This window comes from Leopardus geoffroyi, chromosome C1, assembly GCF_018350155.1.
Source record: "Leopardus geoffroyi isolate Oge1 chromosome C1, O.geoffroyi_Oge1_pat1.0, whole genome shotgun sequence".
Taxonomy (NCBI): Eukaryota; Metazoa; Chordata; class Mammalia; order Carnivora; family Felidae; genus Leopardus; species Leopardus geoffroyi.
The window spans coordinates 177356179-177369132 of NC_059328.1; the positions used below are offsets into that span (position 1 = coordinate 177356179).

Genomic DNA, 12954 nt, shown 5'->3' on the forward strand with positions numbered 1-12954 from the left:
TATGCCAAGATCACCTCCAACATTAAACAGTTACTTGGAGAAATTTTCATAACACTGTGTAGTACAAAAATATTAACATAGAGAAGCATATATAATGAGATATTATTATTATAAAAACAAATGACCACCTAAATTTTGTTAACATATACATACACATGCACACACACACACCACACAGCATGCTATATATCTAGAATATATTTGTATACTAGAAAAAGTAAGAACCGCTACACATGAGGTTGTTAACCTTATTCCTTATGGAAGAAGCATATTTACTATTCATAGTAAAAAAATTATGTAAGCTGTAATCCCAAGAGCTATTTATGAAAGAATGACTTTCTGAGGGGAAGAGTGGATTCTACATGAGTTTTACGTTCACCTTGGTTTTTCTATTTTTTTTTAATGTTTTTTTTTTTGTTTTTTTTTTTTGTTTTTTTTTGAGACAGAGAGAGACAGAGCATGAATGGAGGAGGGTAGAGAGAGAGGGAGACACAGAATCGGAAGCAGGCTCCAGGCTCTGGGCCATCAGCCCAGAGCCCGACGCAGGGCTCGAACTCACGAACCGCGAGATCGTGACCTGAGCTGAAGTCGGACGCTCAACCGACTGAGCCACCCAGGCGCCCCTCTATTTTATTTATTTTACTTATTTATTTATTTATTTATTTATTTTCTCAATATATGAAATTTATTATCAAATTGGTTTCCATACAACACCCAGTGCTCATCCCAAAAGGTGCCCTCCTCAATACCCATCACCCGCCCTCCCCTCCCTCCCACCCCCCATCAACCCTCAGTTTAATTGTATATATTTTTTAATTAGAATGCCTGATTGAGGGAAGAGAAAGCTATATTCATTGGGGGGGGGGAATCTAAGTTAATGGGGATATAATAATAATACATCTATAAAGACACCTGAAGATTATTTCCACACATCTCTAGAACTTAAAAAGTTAATGCTAACAAGAGAAAGTATAGTGATAGTATACAAGACTTAATGTGTAAGACTCTAAATATCAGGTCATGAAAGAACAGTTTTTTAGCAGAAGTTAAATTTACGTTTTAGAATGTAAGCAGACCCTTACATTCTAAATGAATGTAAGCAGTTTCATTTTAAAAATTGGGTGCCATACTATTTTTTACACTAATTAATTTGAAGCAACTTAAATACTGTTTCACTTATTGAACAGAAACCAGTAAGAAATTATTTTTATAATTCTATATAAATACTTATATATTTTAGATGAGTTCTATTATACACAAACTATAATCACATTACTTTTAACATTATTGATAAAATTATAAATTCTTGAGGTGATCCACAGTCTCATATTATCACTAAGAAGTTTATCTTTTTGATTCTATTCAACATGGACAAGATCACCTCCAACATTAAGCAGTCACCAGGTGGAAAGAAAGGGTGAACGCAGGCCCTGAAGTTCCCGCTGAACAAGGGAAAGTGACATAAGAGGCTGACATAAAAAAGCGATGAAGTGTAGCAGAGAGTATGAACACAGGGCAAAGGCCTTAAGAAGCAAGGAAATGCTCACGTTGGCAGACAGGGGTGGGCCAGAGAATTTTATTCATTTTACAGGAGAAAGCTTATCTTCAGGGGAGGGCCAGGATTCCCATTGGGCCTGGAGGAGAGGTTTCTAGGACAAGAAGAGGGTAAAGGAGCTTGAGGAAAATGGGATTAAGATTCTCAGGGCTGCAGTGAAAGGGGCTGAGGTAAAGCATAATGGTGGGATTTCACCAGAGCTGAGAAACAAAGGTGTAAGGGAACTAGAGAAGGGAGGTGGTCCGAGTTGTGACGAAGCACTTGGCTTCCTCCTTGCACATGATAGGCCTCCACCCAGTTTGGTACAAATTCTACTGGTGCTGTAGCTGCCTAAGAGTCCCATGTGGTCTGACCTGTCTTGGGGTCTTGTGTACAAGGGCCTTTGACAGTAGTGGAGCCGAAGGGCAAGACCTCCTAGGGGGTCATGCAAGTTCTAGATGAGTCTGTTGTGCTGAGTTGTTGTATTCTCACTTATATACAAATCACTATCAATGGCATTTTTGTGAGTATAAAATATTCACTCTTTGATCAATATCTGGAGATCTTAGATGCTTTTCATCAAATTCAGGACGTGCCCTATTCCGCTTTGGGAAGCGGTGCTGCTAGAGTGGCACAGTTCTGTCATATTTGGCTGGGAGTGGGACTCATTTCTTTGAGGATCCTTTGTTTTGTGAAGCGTGGTGTTCCAAGTTCTCTTTCCCTGAGGCCTAGGCTGATGACTGCTTTGTAACCACATTCCTCTAGCCAACATGAAGTAAAGTAATAGAGCTTGCCAATAACATTCAATTGTCTCAGATTGAGAGATCACTTACAGAAAAAAAGCTGAATTCAGTGACTCACAAAACCAGACTCTTGGCATATATGGAAGGAGAAAATGTCAAGGAAGTCAGTGAAGAAAAATGCAAAAAGGTTCAAGTTGTAGTAATCCATTCTAAAAAGCCATTGTTGGCCCCCTGAACTTCTGTTCTTTAACTTCTGAAACCACTGCCTTTATCTGAAAACATTAAGCTGCTATGAACTAGAATTTGCCAATGCCAAACTGGAAATCATTTATGGGTTTTGAATTTCATTGCAAATAAAACTTTATTAAACACTTCCTTTTAATATTCCAATTTAAAGTTGATAGTTGACACCGTTCTTTAGATCCAGGCAGCTACACTGGCAGTTCATTTTTGGGTTTCTTTTTGTTCATTTTTGAAGATGTAATTATGAACTTTTTGAGGACCAGGCAGTTCTTAGATCCAGGCAGCTACACTGGCAGTTCATTTTTGGGTTTCTTTTTGTTCATTTTTGAAGATGTAATTATGAACTTTTTGAGGACAATCATGGAGTATTTGATCTTCTCATGGATCTGGTTTTGATGCGACTTTCAATCTCAGGTTACTTTGATCTTTTTGGTTTGTTTCTTAAGTTGCTTTGCAAGCATCTACATATTCAAAGGCCTCAGAGTAGGTTAAGCTAATGGTCATTTATGAACTGCCTTTAGATATTGTTCCATTATCACCATGCTCTATTCCTATCCAACTTTTCCCACTTGCCTTGATGGCACTAGAAGAAGGGTTTTTTTTTTTTTTAAGTCATGGTCATAGGCATATATGTTCATGTTACCCCTGGAGGATCCCCCACCTCAAAATGCCAAGCTCAAAGTATTGGGTTCTTGGTCTTTTTTTTACAATTCTTATGAAAATTGCATAGCTTACCATAGCTTATGCTGAAAGAACATACTCTGAAATTTGTTTTCTCCAGTGATATTTACAAGGTATGATTAAATAAAACTTGTGTGTTGACTTATGGAATGGGAAACAAATTAGAATTTTAGGGCATACTTCTTTCTCATTTAATGCAAGTATGACTAGACTTTTGTGTTTGACCCACACTGACGAGGCAAAGTGACAAGAAGGCAAATGTTTTATGTAAGTTTTAGCTCTCTTTCTTCATCTGGGATTTTTAGTATTAAATTTTTTTTTCAACGTTTATTTATTTTTGGGACAGAGAGAGACAGAGCATGAACGGGGGAGGGGCAGAGAGAGAGGGAGACACAGAATCGGAAACAGGCTCCAGGCTCTGAGCCATCGCCCAGAGCCCGACGCGGGGCTCGAACTCACGGACCGCGAGATCGTGACCTGGCTGAAGTCGGACGCTTAACCGACTGCGCCACCCAGGCGCCCCATCTGGGATTTTTAAAAAGAGAAATAGGCTTTGAAAAATTAAAGATATTAAATAATAACCACAAAAGGACTGTAGCATGAGGAATGTCTGATTCCAAGTTAGGTAAAGTGTATAAATTCCATGAACAGCTTTAATTCTTAGTAAACAGTGAAATCTTCAAATGATGCCACACATCCATTTGCAGTTACGTAAAAATCTAGTCATACTTGCTTCAAATCAGAAAGAAATGTATTATATTCCAGATTGTTTCCCTAAATGGAACCGTGGTTTCATTCAGCTAAATTCTATAAATTTATAGCCAATAGTTATAGAAAAATTCAATACTATTTCATGTTATGTGAAGTCAAAGTCATATGATTGAACTGTATATGAATAAGAACCACTACATAAAGTATGAGTATGTAAATATTTACTGTAAAATATATAAAATATTGAAAGGAAATATATTGAAAAAACAGTAAGAAGTTTTACCTTTGAATAACATACTGATTTTTTATTATGTTTAATCTTTTATGTTATTTTTTTAATGTTTGTTTATTTTTAAGAGGGGGGGAGGAGCAGAGAGAGAGGAAGACAGAGGCTTGTGCTGACAGCACCGAGCCCGATGTGGGGCTCAAACTTACAAACCGTGAGATCGTGACCTGAGCCGAAGTCAGATGCTTAACTGACTGAGCCACCCAGGCACTCCCCCTTTTTTTTTTTTTTTAAAGTAAGCTCTATGACCAGCGTGGGGCTTGAATTCACAACACTGAGGTCAAGCATCCCATGCTCTACAGACTGAGCCAACCAGGCACCTCTATTCTGTTTAATCTTGAAAGAACTAATGGTTAGAATTAATTTAGCTCTGGTCAATCACTAATAGTCTTCAATGAAACCTAATAAAATACTAATATATGAAGAATGCTAAAATGTAACTTGATAGTTGGTCTTGATTCATAGATAAGCAAATAGTTTTTTCTAAGAGACCTGAAATTTTTTGAAGCTTCCCAATTATTTAGGGATAAAACCAGGGCTTTAACTCAAGTCTCTTGATTACTAGATTTATAATTAAATTAAACATTTTCTCAAAAATAATACATGATGAAAAAGTGAATGCAAATATGAGAGGGAAAACTATTTAATCAATCGTCAGTGGTTTTCTGAGTTCCCAACCCATCTTCTGTTTTTAAAGGGTAATTTTCTGATGCTGTTTTTTATAGTTGGAGGTAATTCTAAAATAGGCCACGTATTCTGCTTTTCTCATTTTTGCTTAAGTTGTGGAGGGAACAGCTACATATCCAGAGTCATCTGTCAGTCTTGTCAGCTATGCAGGACTGAGCCAGCTGTAGAGAAGAAACTCAATTTTAGCTGCTGTTGAAAAGAAACTTCCACTAGTTTCAGTACCAGTGCCAGTGCTTGAAGGAAGACTTTACACAAAAAAATCCTTGCCTCCAGAAATTATCAGTAACACTTTCTATTAACTTGTCACCGTGCTTGCCTTTATCAGCTCTGCATGGATGGCCCAATATGATTGAACCCAGAATGCAGTTTGTACCAGTCTTTAAAAGGCATTTCTTTACTCTATCCAAATGGCATACCTACTAATTTAATGGACGTTCCATCTAAAATTATACTAGATTTTTTTTTCATAACACATCTGGGCTTCCTAGGCCTATAATCTAAACAAGTAGCAAGTGTTCTGCAGGCATAATCATTCATTTTTTTACTTTTGCCATGTCCTTTTAATAGAGAGATCTGTCAGACTCACTATATGACAGAATATTAGTTTTTTGTTTGGGGGGTTTTATTTATTTTTTTTACCTTTCATCAACCTTTGATTCCTGGAGCAGGAATCAGTTATGAGATAAAATGTAACAGTTCAGTACAGACAGTCCCTCCATGGCTTTACAGATGGTTATGCAGAAGCAGAGCTGAGCAGTGGAAGTATTCTCTTGTTGCAGAAGAAAGTATTTGCCAGTGCATTGAAATAGGAATAGATTCTGGATTTACTCTTGGATAAACAGGTTAGTCTTTGTTTGTTTGTTCAGCTGCCAAAAAGAAAAGACCTATAATCAGATGATAGGAGTTTATTACTCAGAACCAGGAGTGACCTTAGAAGACTATTAGTTGTACTCTCTAATCACAGCCAGAAAGAAAGAAGATGGTATCAGTTCAACTATTCCAAACCAAGGACTTTAGTTTTGGTAGACATCTTACCAATATTACTCTCCTCAGCCACTCTAGGGAATGAAGTAGTTGGGACAAAAATGGAGTGAAAATCTTGGGAAGGACATAAGCCCTAAATGCGGAACATTTACATGGAAGAGAAACTTGTCATTAAAACTCCATGAAAAGAAGCTTTGGAAAAGACCAAAGAATTGCGAATAGAGCTACAAAGGCAACATCTGAGAGAAACCAGTTTTACTACAATCTCTACTACTACATTTATGACTATTGAGGTAAGGTGGTAAGGCTTTATGCCTTTTGTTTTCTTCATCAGTAAAATTGGAAGGATAACATCCCCATGTTCACTTACCAGGAAAATCCAAGCTGACTATCCAAGAACTTGCTTAAGATTTATCAATAATAAATAAATAAATAACACTTCAGTTCTGATAGACATATCAGAGGATTCCTTTGGAGTTTCCTTAAGATGTTGGGCACATGGGAGCATTTATAGGAGGCATTTTAAAGAAGATATTTATGGCAATGGGTACTGCCCATCAGAGTTGATGGATTAGGAGAGGTATAAGAGGAATGCTGCCTGGAACTGCGGCCAGATTTAATAGGCCATTGTGTGAACAACTGAGACTTTAGACTCAGGCGTGGGTTCAAATTCAAGTTCTAGCTTCCATTTCCTCATATTTAAAACAGAAATTATACATACCGCAAAGTGTTATTGTGAGGATTAAATGAGATAGTGTGTGGAAGGCCATTGTGGCTCCCAGCACATAGTGGGTGCTCAGTAAATAGTCATTATCATTGTTACCTCTAAGTTAGAGTAGCTCCCTATTTCCTCAAGCAACGTTATCAGTTAAGTGAAATATCACAAGCCATAAAATATCCCCATGTGGATAGACTGTTGCTTATATTGAATCAGCTAGAATTCTTCCTTGCATAACAATTAATACATGTGGTAGTAGACTTGCTTGTTTTAAGGAAAAAATCTTTAAAAGATGACAAACTGCTTCCTTAGCAACAAATACAGCAGGGCTCTCTCTGCCCTTGTACAGGGCACACACAGTAAGACATCAAGATGATGCCTTAGTGTTGGAATGGATGCAGTCCAAAGGCCAGCTCACATGTCTTCATATTGTAAAATAACTCCTAAGTTATAGAATCTTGGCTTTGGAGAAATTTGCTTGGAAGATATAGAATTTTACTATTCCTTTTAAAAATCTTCATGCTATGTTCCAGATAGATTACCTAACTTCTGGTTTAAGAGGAAGCCCACAAACCATTCTGTCCTGTTGTAAACTTTAACCAATAGAAAGTCCTTTCTTTTTTTTTAATATGAAATTTATTGTCAAATTGGTTTCCATATAACACCCAGTGCTCATCCCAACAGGTGCCCTCAGTGCCCATCACCCACCCTCTCCTTCTCTCCCCCCCCCCCCCCCATCAACCCTTAGTTTATTCTCAGTTTTTAAGAGTCTCTTATGGTTTGGCTCTCTCCCTCTCTAACTTTTGTTTTTTCCATCCCCTCCCCCATGGTCTTCTGTTAGGTTTCTCAGGATCCACATATGAGTGAAAACATATGGTATCTGTCTTTCTCTGTATGACTTATTTCACTTAGCATAACACCCTCCAGTTCCATCCACGTTGCTACAAAGGGCCATATTTCATTCTTTCTCATTGCCACGTAGTGCTCCATTGTGTATATAAACCACAATTTCTTTATCCATTCATCAGTTGATGGACAGGCTCTTTCCATAATTTGGCTATTGTTGAGAGTGCTGCTATAAACATTGGGGTACAAGTGCCCCTATGCATCAGCACTCCTGTATCCCTTGGGTAAATTCCTAGCAGTGCTATTTAGAAAGTCCTTTCTTAATTAAATCCAGATCTGCCTCCCATGATTTTTTCCTGGTGGTTCTTCCCACGAGAGCAATGTAGATTAATCCCCTCACCCATGTGAATACCCCTCAGATATCTATTCTAATACCCCTAAATTCTTGAATAAACATCTTAATGTTTAATAATTTTTATATTAAAGCTAAATATTTGCTAAGTATACTTTGAAAATGGGAATAATAAAATTTTTTATTCAGAATTTTTATCCAGAATCTCCACATTTCCAGGAGGGAAGCTGAACTATTTTGATCAAACTGGAACATTATTTTTAACAACCATGGTATTCAGACAATGGATAATGAGTCATAATGAAAGGCACATATGCCCTAAGTAAAAAACATATAATACAATATGATGTCTGAAATAATAAATTTTGAAGCAATGCTTGTAGTATTTACCTGGTTTTAAATGCCTTATACCCACATTGTAATCAAATGAAGTTGGCCCCATCTCAGTGCCAGAAATGGTTGTCCAAATAAACATGGTTAAAGACTTAAAGAAGCTCAGATCCATGGATCTAAGTAGTAATGTTTTCCTCTGTTTAAAGTGAGATGAAATCATAGTAAGCACCACAGCAGAGTAAGAATGTTCAATTCAGCAAACATTTAATACCTTCCATATGCCAGGCACCAGAAATAAGTACGTAGAATACATAAAGTACACAGTTCCTGTCCTCGAGATGTTTACAATACAGGGAGAGGACAAATATAGGTCACCATTAAAGACAGCAAAATAATTTTTAAAAATAAGATGCTAATTTATTTCCAGACATTTTTACCTCTTGGGGGGGGGAGTATTAAATTTACTTATACAAGAGAAATAGAGCACTGATGGTGATTTAAAATAAAGACTCCAAAATATATTTAATTTAGTGTAAAGATCTTCAGACAGATCTTCCCTAGGTACAAGGAGACTTATTTACTGACAAATATACATTAATAAGCTTAAAGACTGTTAACCTTAAAAATAAAACTGCCAGTTATTTTAATCAGCAAAAATGGATTTATTCAGAAATAGCAGACAATTGCAGTCGGGCACAAGCAAGCTACAGCAAAACCATAGGCAAGTCCAGAGAACAAAAGAGAGGACCGCACTTATATGGAAGAAAGAGAGGAGTTGGGAAGGCTGTTATAAACAAAAAGTCCATGAAAACTAGGAGTTCCAAGCATAGTAGCTTTTCATTGGTTAAGTAGTGACAGTCTCTCATTGATTGGGCTACTGCCGGTGAAGGAGGAAAGCCTTTCTTCTTCCAGCTGCTGGGGTAGTATAGTATTCAAGGACCCTCTCCTCCTATGGAGTCTGCAATTGACAACAGTGGTAGGGCACGAGAGCTCCCCCTGCTGGTCTCCTAACTCCATTGTAAATGAAGTTTTCCTTTTATTCACAATACTAAAACTGAGAATGTAGAACTTTAATGAAATATGAAACAAGGGAGAAGAAGAAATAGGCCTATGGCACAGTTGACAACTTGTCTAATTGTTAATGAACAGAATTGGATTATATAATACATGGTCAGGAAATATTGTTCCTTAATACTCTATCTAATGCTCTGTGCTAGTTAAACTCTTATTTGAAATTTTTCCCTAGTTTGCATTGGCAGACATTTAATTGCATCTGGAGAACAAGAATGGGTCTAGTGAAGCCTGACAAACATGAGTAAAGGAAATTCTGTGAGAAAAAGTTAAACATTTTTTCCTCAGGAAAAGAGAAGGTCTGAGGGGTGATTGGATTCTTGCCTTTTCTATAAGGAAGATAATGTAAATCACTTCTCATTTCAGTGACATAATGAATAAGACTAGAATAGCCTAAAATGAAGCTTTGAAAATTTACTTTGGGCATAAGAACTTTTAAACATATTCAGATATATATTAAAATATTAAAATGGGAAATTCTCCCAGTGGGTTTATATTGGCACTTGTTTAGCTGGTCAGGTAATCTGATAATTTGCTCTTTGATTCCGAGAAAATGTTGACCAAGCATAGGTCTTTCACAACAGTGTAATTAAGGTTTATAACAAGATTTTGAAGCCTGCTATGGCATAGGAAAAACTAGGAGTATTACATGGGGTGCAGAAAAAGTTTCAGGAAAGAAGGAAGACACCATTTTCATACCTACAGCTAGTTCTTCATCAAGAAATGTGTTTATGTGTCTTGGGCTACAAAAAATTGAAGAATCAATGTGTCACTTCTGCTGCTGAATTTTTTTTATAGCTCTGAATCCTAAAACCCTAGTCTAGGGCCTGACATGAAAATATGTCTGTCGCCTACTCAGAGGAGATATCTGGGTCTCTCAGCCAAATCTAAAATATCTTAGCATGTTTAAGACATATTTTGGAGAGACCATTTTAGCCTAAACATAAAAAATAATTCATAAAACCTGAATCAGTGAAAAGTATATGTGGGAAATAGCCTTGTTTCCAGTAACCACTAAGAAGTTGGTTTCCCCCCACCCTGGACTAGTGGACTATTTATGAGAAATGAGGAGATACAATTTTAATTTGTATATGCATAAAATAAAAGCATTATTTTTATCTTAACATAGTTTTATTATTATGAAAATCAAAATGAGTTTTCTCATAGGTCTTATCTGTGTGCTAGTCAATCAGTTGGTGTATCATAATGGTACACCATGATGTATACAATGATGGTGTATCATAATGGTAATTTTTTTCTGCCTCATTTTTTTATCCTTTATAAATTGTTTCTGTGACTTCCATAACTCTCTAATGGACATGCATGCTCTAGTCTCTATATGAACATTCACATACTATGCCATCTACTTGTCCTGTCCTCATCACTTTGTTATCAGAAAGCAAATGAAGACATTTGATCTTTGGTGTTCTAGTAAGAGCCCCAATGGCAGGTGAGTCCTGGTGACCAGATCTCTCCTGACAGGGTCACATCATTTCACTAGTTAGAGTTCTTTTAGAGAGAAGATTCCTTCTACCTCGCTGGCATGGCCTCCCTTGCTTCTCCCAGAGATGTAAGCTCTGAGTGGTCAACCTGAAGCAGGAATGGAAGTTAGAGGTGCTCAGGGTTTAGATGGAGAAACCAGTGGAGGGAGTCAGCTACCTACCTCTCTCTGACCTGTCCAGAGTGGAAGTGTTGTAGGTGGCTGGGTTGGAAATGGGATTTCTTTACAAGGGTAAGTTACTATCTGGCATACAGTCCTCAATCCAGCTTAATACCTCTTTGCTGTTGATAGCATGGGTTCTGGGGTCAGACTGCTTGTGCTCAGATTCTAGTATTTTATTGTTACTGTTTTAATTATGCTTCCTTCCATGCCCTTCAGAAAGAAAACCCACTGCACATTTGTTAGAGCCCAGGCTCCCTCACCCTAACCACATTCAAGTTAGGCTGTCTTTGGGGTCCTTCATTTCCTCTCTCACTTTGTTCTCCAGTTTTTATTAATTTTTTTTACACTTATTTATTTTTGAGAGATAGAGACAGCGTGAGCAGGGGAGGGGCAGAGAGAGAGAGAGAGAGGGAGACACAGAATCCGAAGCAGGCTCCAGGCTGTCAGCACAGAGCCCGATGCGGGGCCCGAACCCATGAACCGCGATATCATGACCTGAGCCGAAGTCGGACGCTCAACCGACTGAGCCACCCAGGTGCCACTGTTCTCCAGTTTTTAAAAGTTTTACTTAGCACACCTTCAAAATCGTACAGTCGGCGTCACTACCAATTTGATGAGCTCCGGGTTCCCTCCTCAACCATCTTGTTCAAGCCAGGATGGGAGGATGACAGGAAAGCAGAAACGCTGGGCTTTGTTTGGCTCCTATCCAGGCTGGAGTGGCTTTGAGGAAAAGCCAGCCTTTTTGAGCCCCAGCAGCAGGGGGCGCTCGGTTCCTCCGAGCCATCTTAGCTCTGGCTCTTACCATATTGACCAAAACATGACCTGCAGTCCCGAGGAGAGGCCAAGGCTCTGCTTACTTTTTGACATCCTAAGGTTGGAGGCAGGTTTCTTCTCAAAAGCACTCGGAAAAGCAGCTTCTCCTACGGCAGCAGTGAGTTCAGGGCCTGCATCCTTCCTAGTTCTGAGTGAATCAAGTACCTCTAGCAGTGGGGGTCAGCCAGCAGCCCAAATAAGGCCCCGCCAGTCTGCAGCCTGGCCCGTCCACACCACCTTAGACTTGGGGCTCTGAGTATGAGGCCAATCTGGAGAGGCAGCGCAGACAGGTGGCAAGGGCTGCTTTCAGGTTTTTCTGTGTCTTGGCCAGACCCAGGATGATGGAGGGAGAGCCTGGCTTGGGTCTGGCCAGAACAACAGCCCCTGTGACAAGTGCTACCCACAGGGAACAGGGAGGCCCAGCACAAAGCTTCCACATGACTCCATTTTTGAGACCAAAGGGTCAGAGAACAACTAACATTTGGTAAAGATGATCCACTGTATCTTTTTTTTTTTTAAGTTTATTGTTATTTATTTTGACAGAGAACAAGTGGGGGAGGGGCAGAAAGAGAGGAAGACAGAATCCCAAGTAGACTCTGTGCTGTCAGTGCAGAACCTGGACAGAGCAGAGCCTGATACCAGGCTCAAACTCACGAATCTAAGATCATGAATCCAGCTAAAGTCAAGAGTCCTTCGCTTAGCCAAGTCACCCAGGTGCCCCAGATCCACTGTATCTTTGAACTGAGTGAAAGAACAGGATGTGCGCCTAGGGAAGTTATTTCTCTTCTAGGCAAGGCTGGAGACTCTTTCCTCCCCCACTTCTGCTGGGGTAACTGGGAAGTGAAACACAAATTGCCAAGTTTCTCCTTTCTTGCCTTGAGCACATCAAGGGCTGACACTGAGCTCTCTGTGGAACCCAGAAGTCTCATGGATTATTCCAGCACTAGTTTGGTAAAGACTTAATGCTGGGAAAGAAAGAGGGCAAGCAATGAAATAGGTTAAGTGAAGAATTAGGCCTAAAGGTGAATCCTTGCATTTGATCATAATTATTTAGCATGATATGCCTGAAATATGTAGAACTAAAATTTGCTTGTATTAGTATAATCAACTTGTATGCATTAAAAATTGATACATATCAGACAAATCAACATAAGTGTATTCACATTCTGTGTCAGAACATACCCACTGCAATTCCACTAATCATATTATCATGCAGAAAAATTACATTTCTGGGCTACTGTATTTGTATATAAAGTCACCTTAGTTAATTTAAACATAGTAGTAAGAAT

At 38.6% G+C, this 12954-nt stretch overlaps 1 protein-coding gene across 6 annotated transcripts in view; it reads left to right on the top strand.

Annotated features, from left to right (window-relative positions):
- CC1H2orf88 (chromosome C1 C2orf88 homolog) overlaps window positions 1-12954 on the top strand; it is a 63977-nt gene that overhangs the window by 18767 nt on the left and 32256 nt on the right. For 4 of the 6 annotated variants that reach the window (XM_045480521.1, XM_045480523.1, XM_045480519.1 and 1 more), the window contains exon 2: window positions 5939-6162. The exons of the other annotated variants lie outside the window; for them this stretch is intronic. The gene's annotated coding sequence lies outside the window, so the exon portion shown is untranslated. The remainder of the gene's footprint in view (window positions 1-5938; window positions 6163-12954) is intronic. 6 annotated transcript variants of the gene reach the window in all.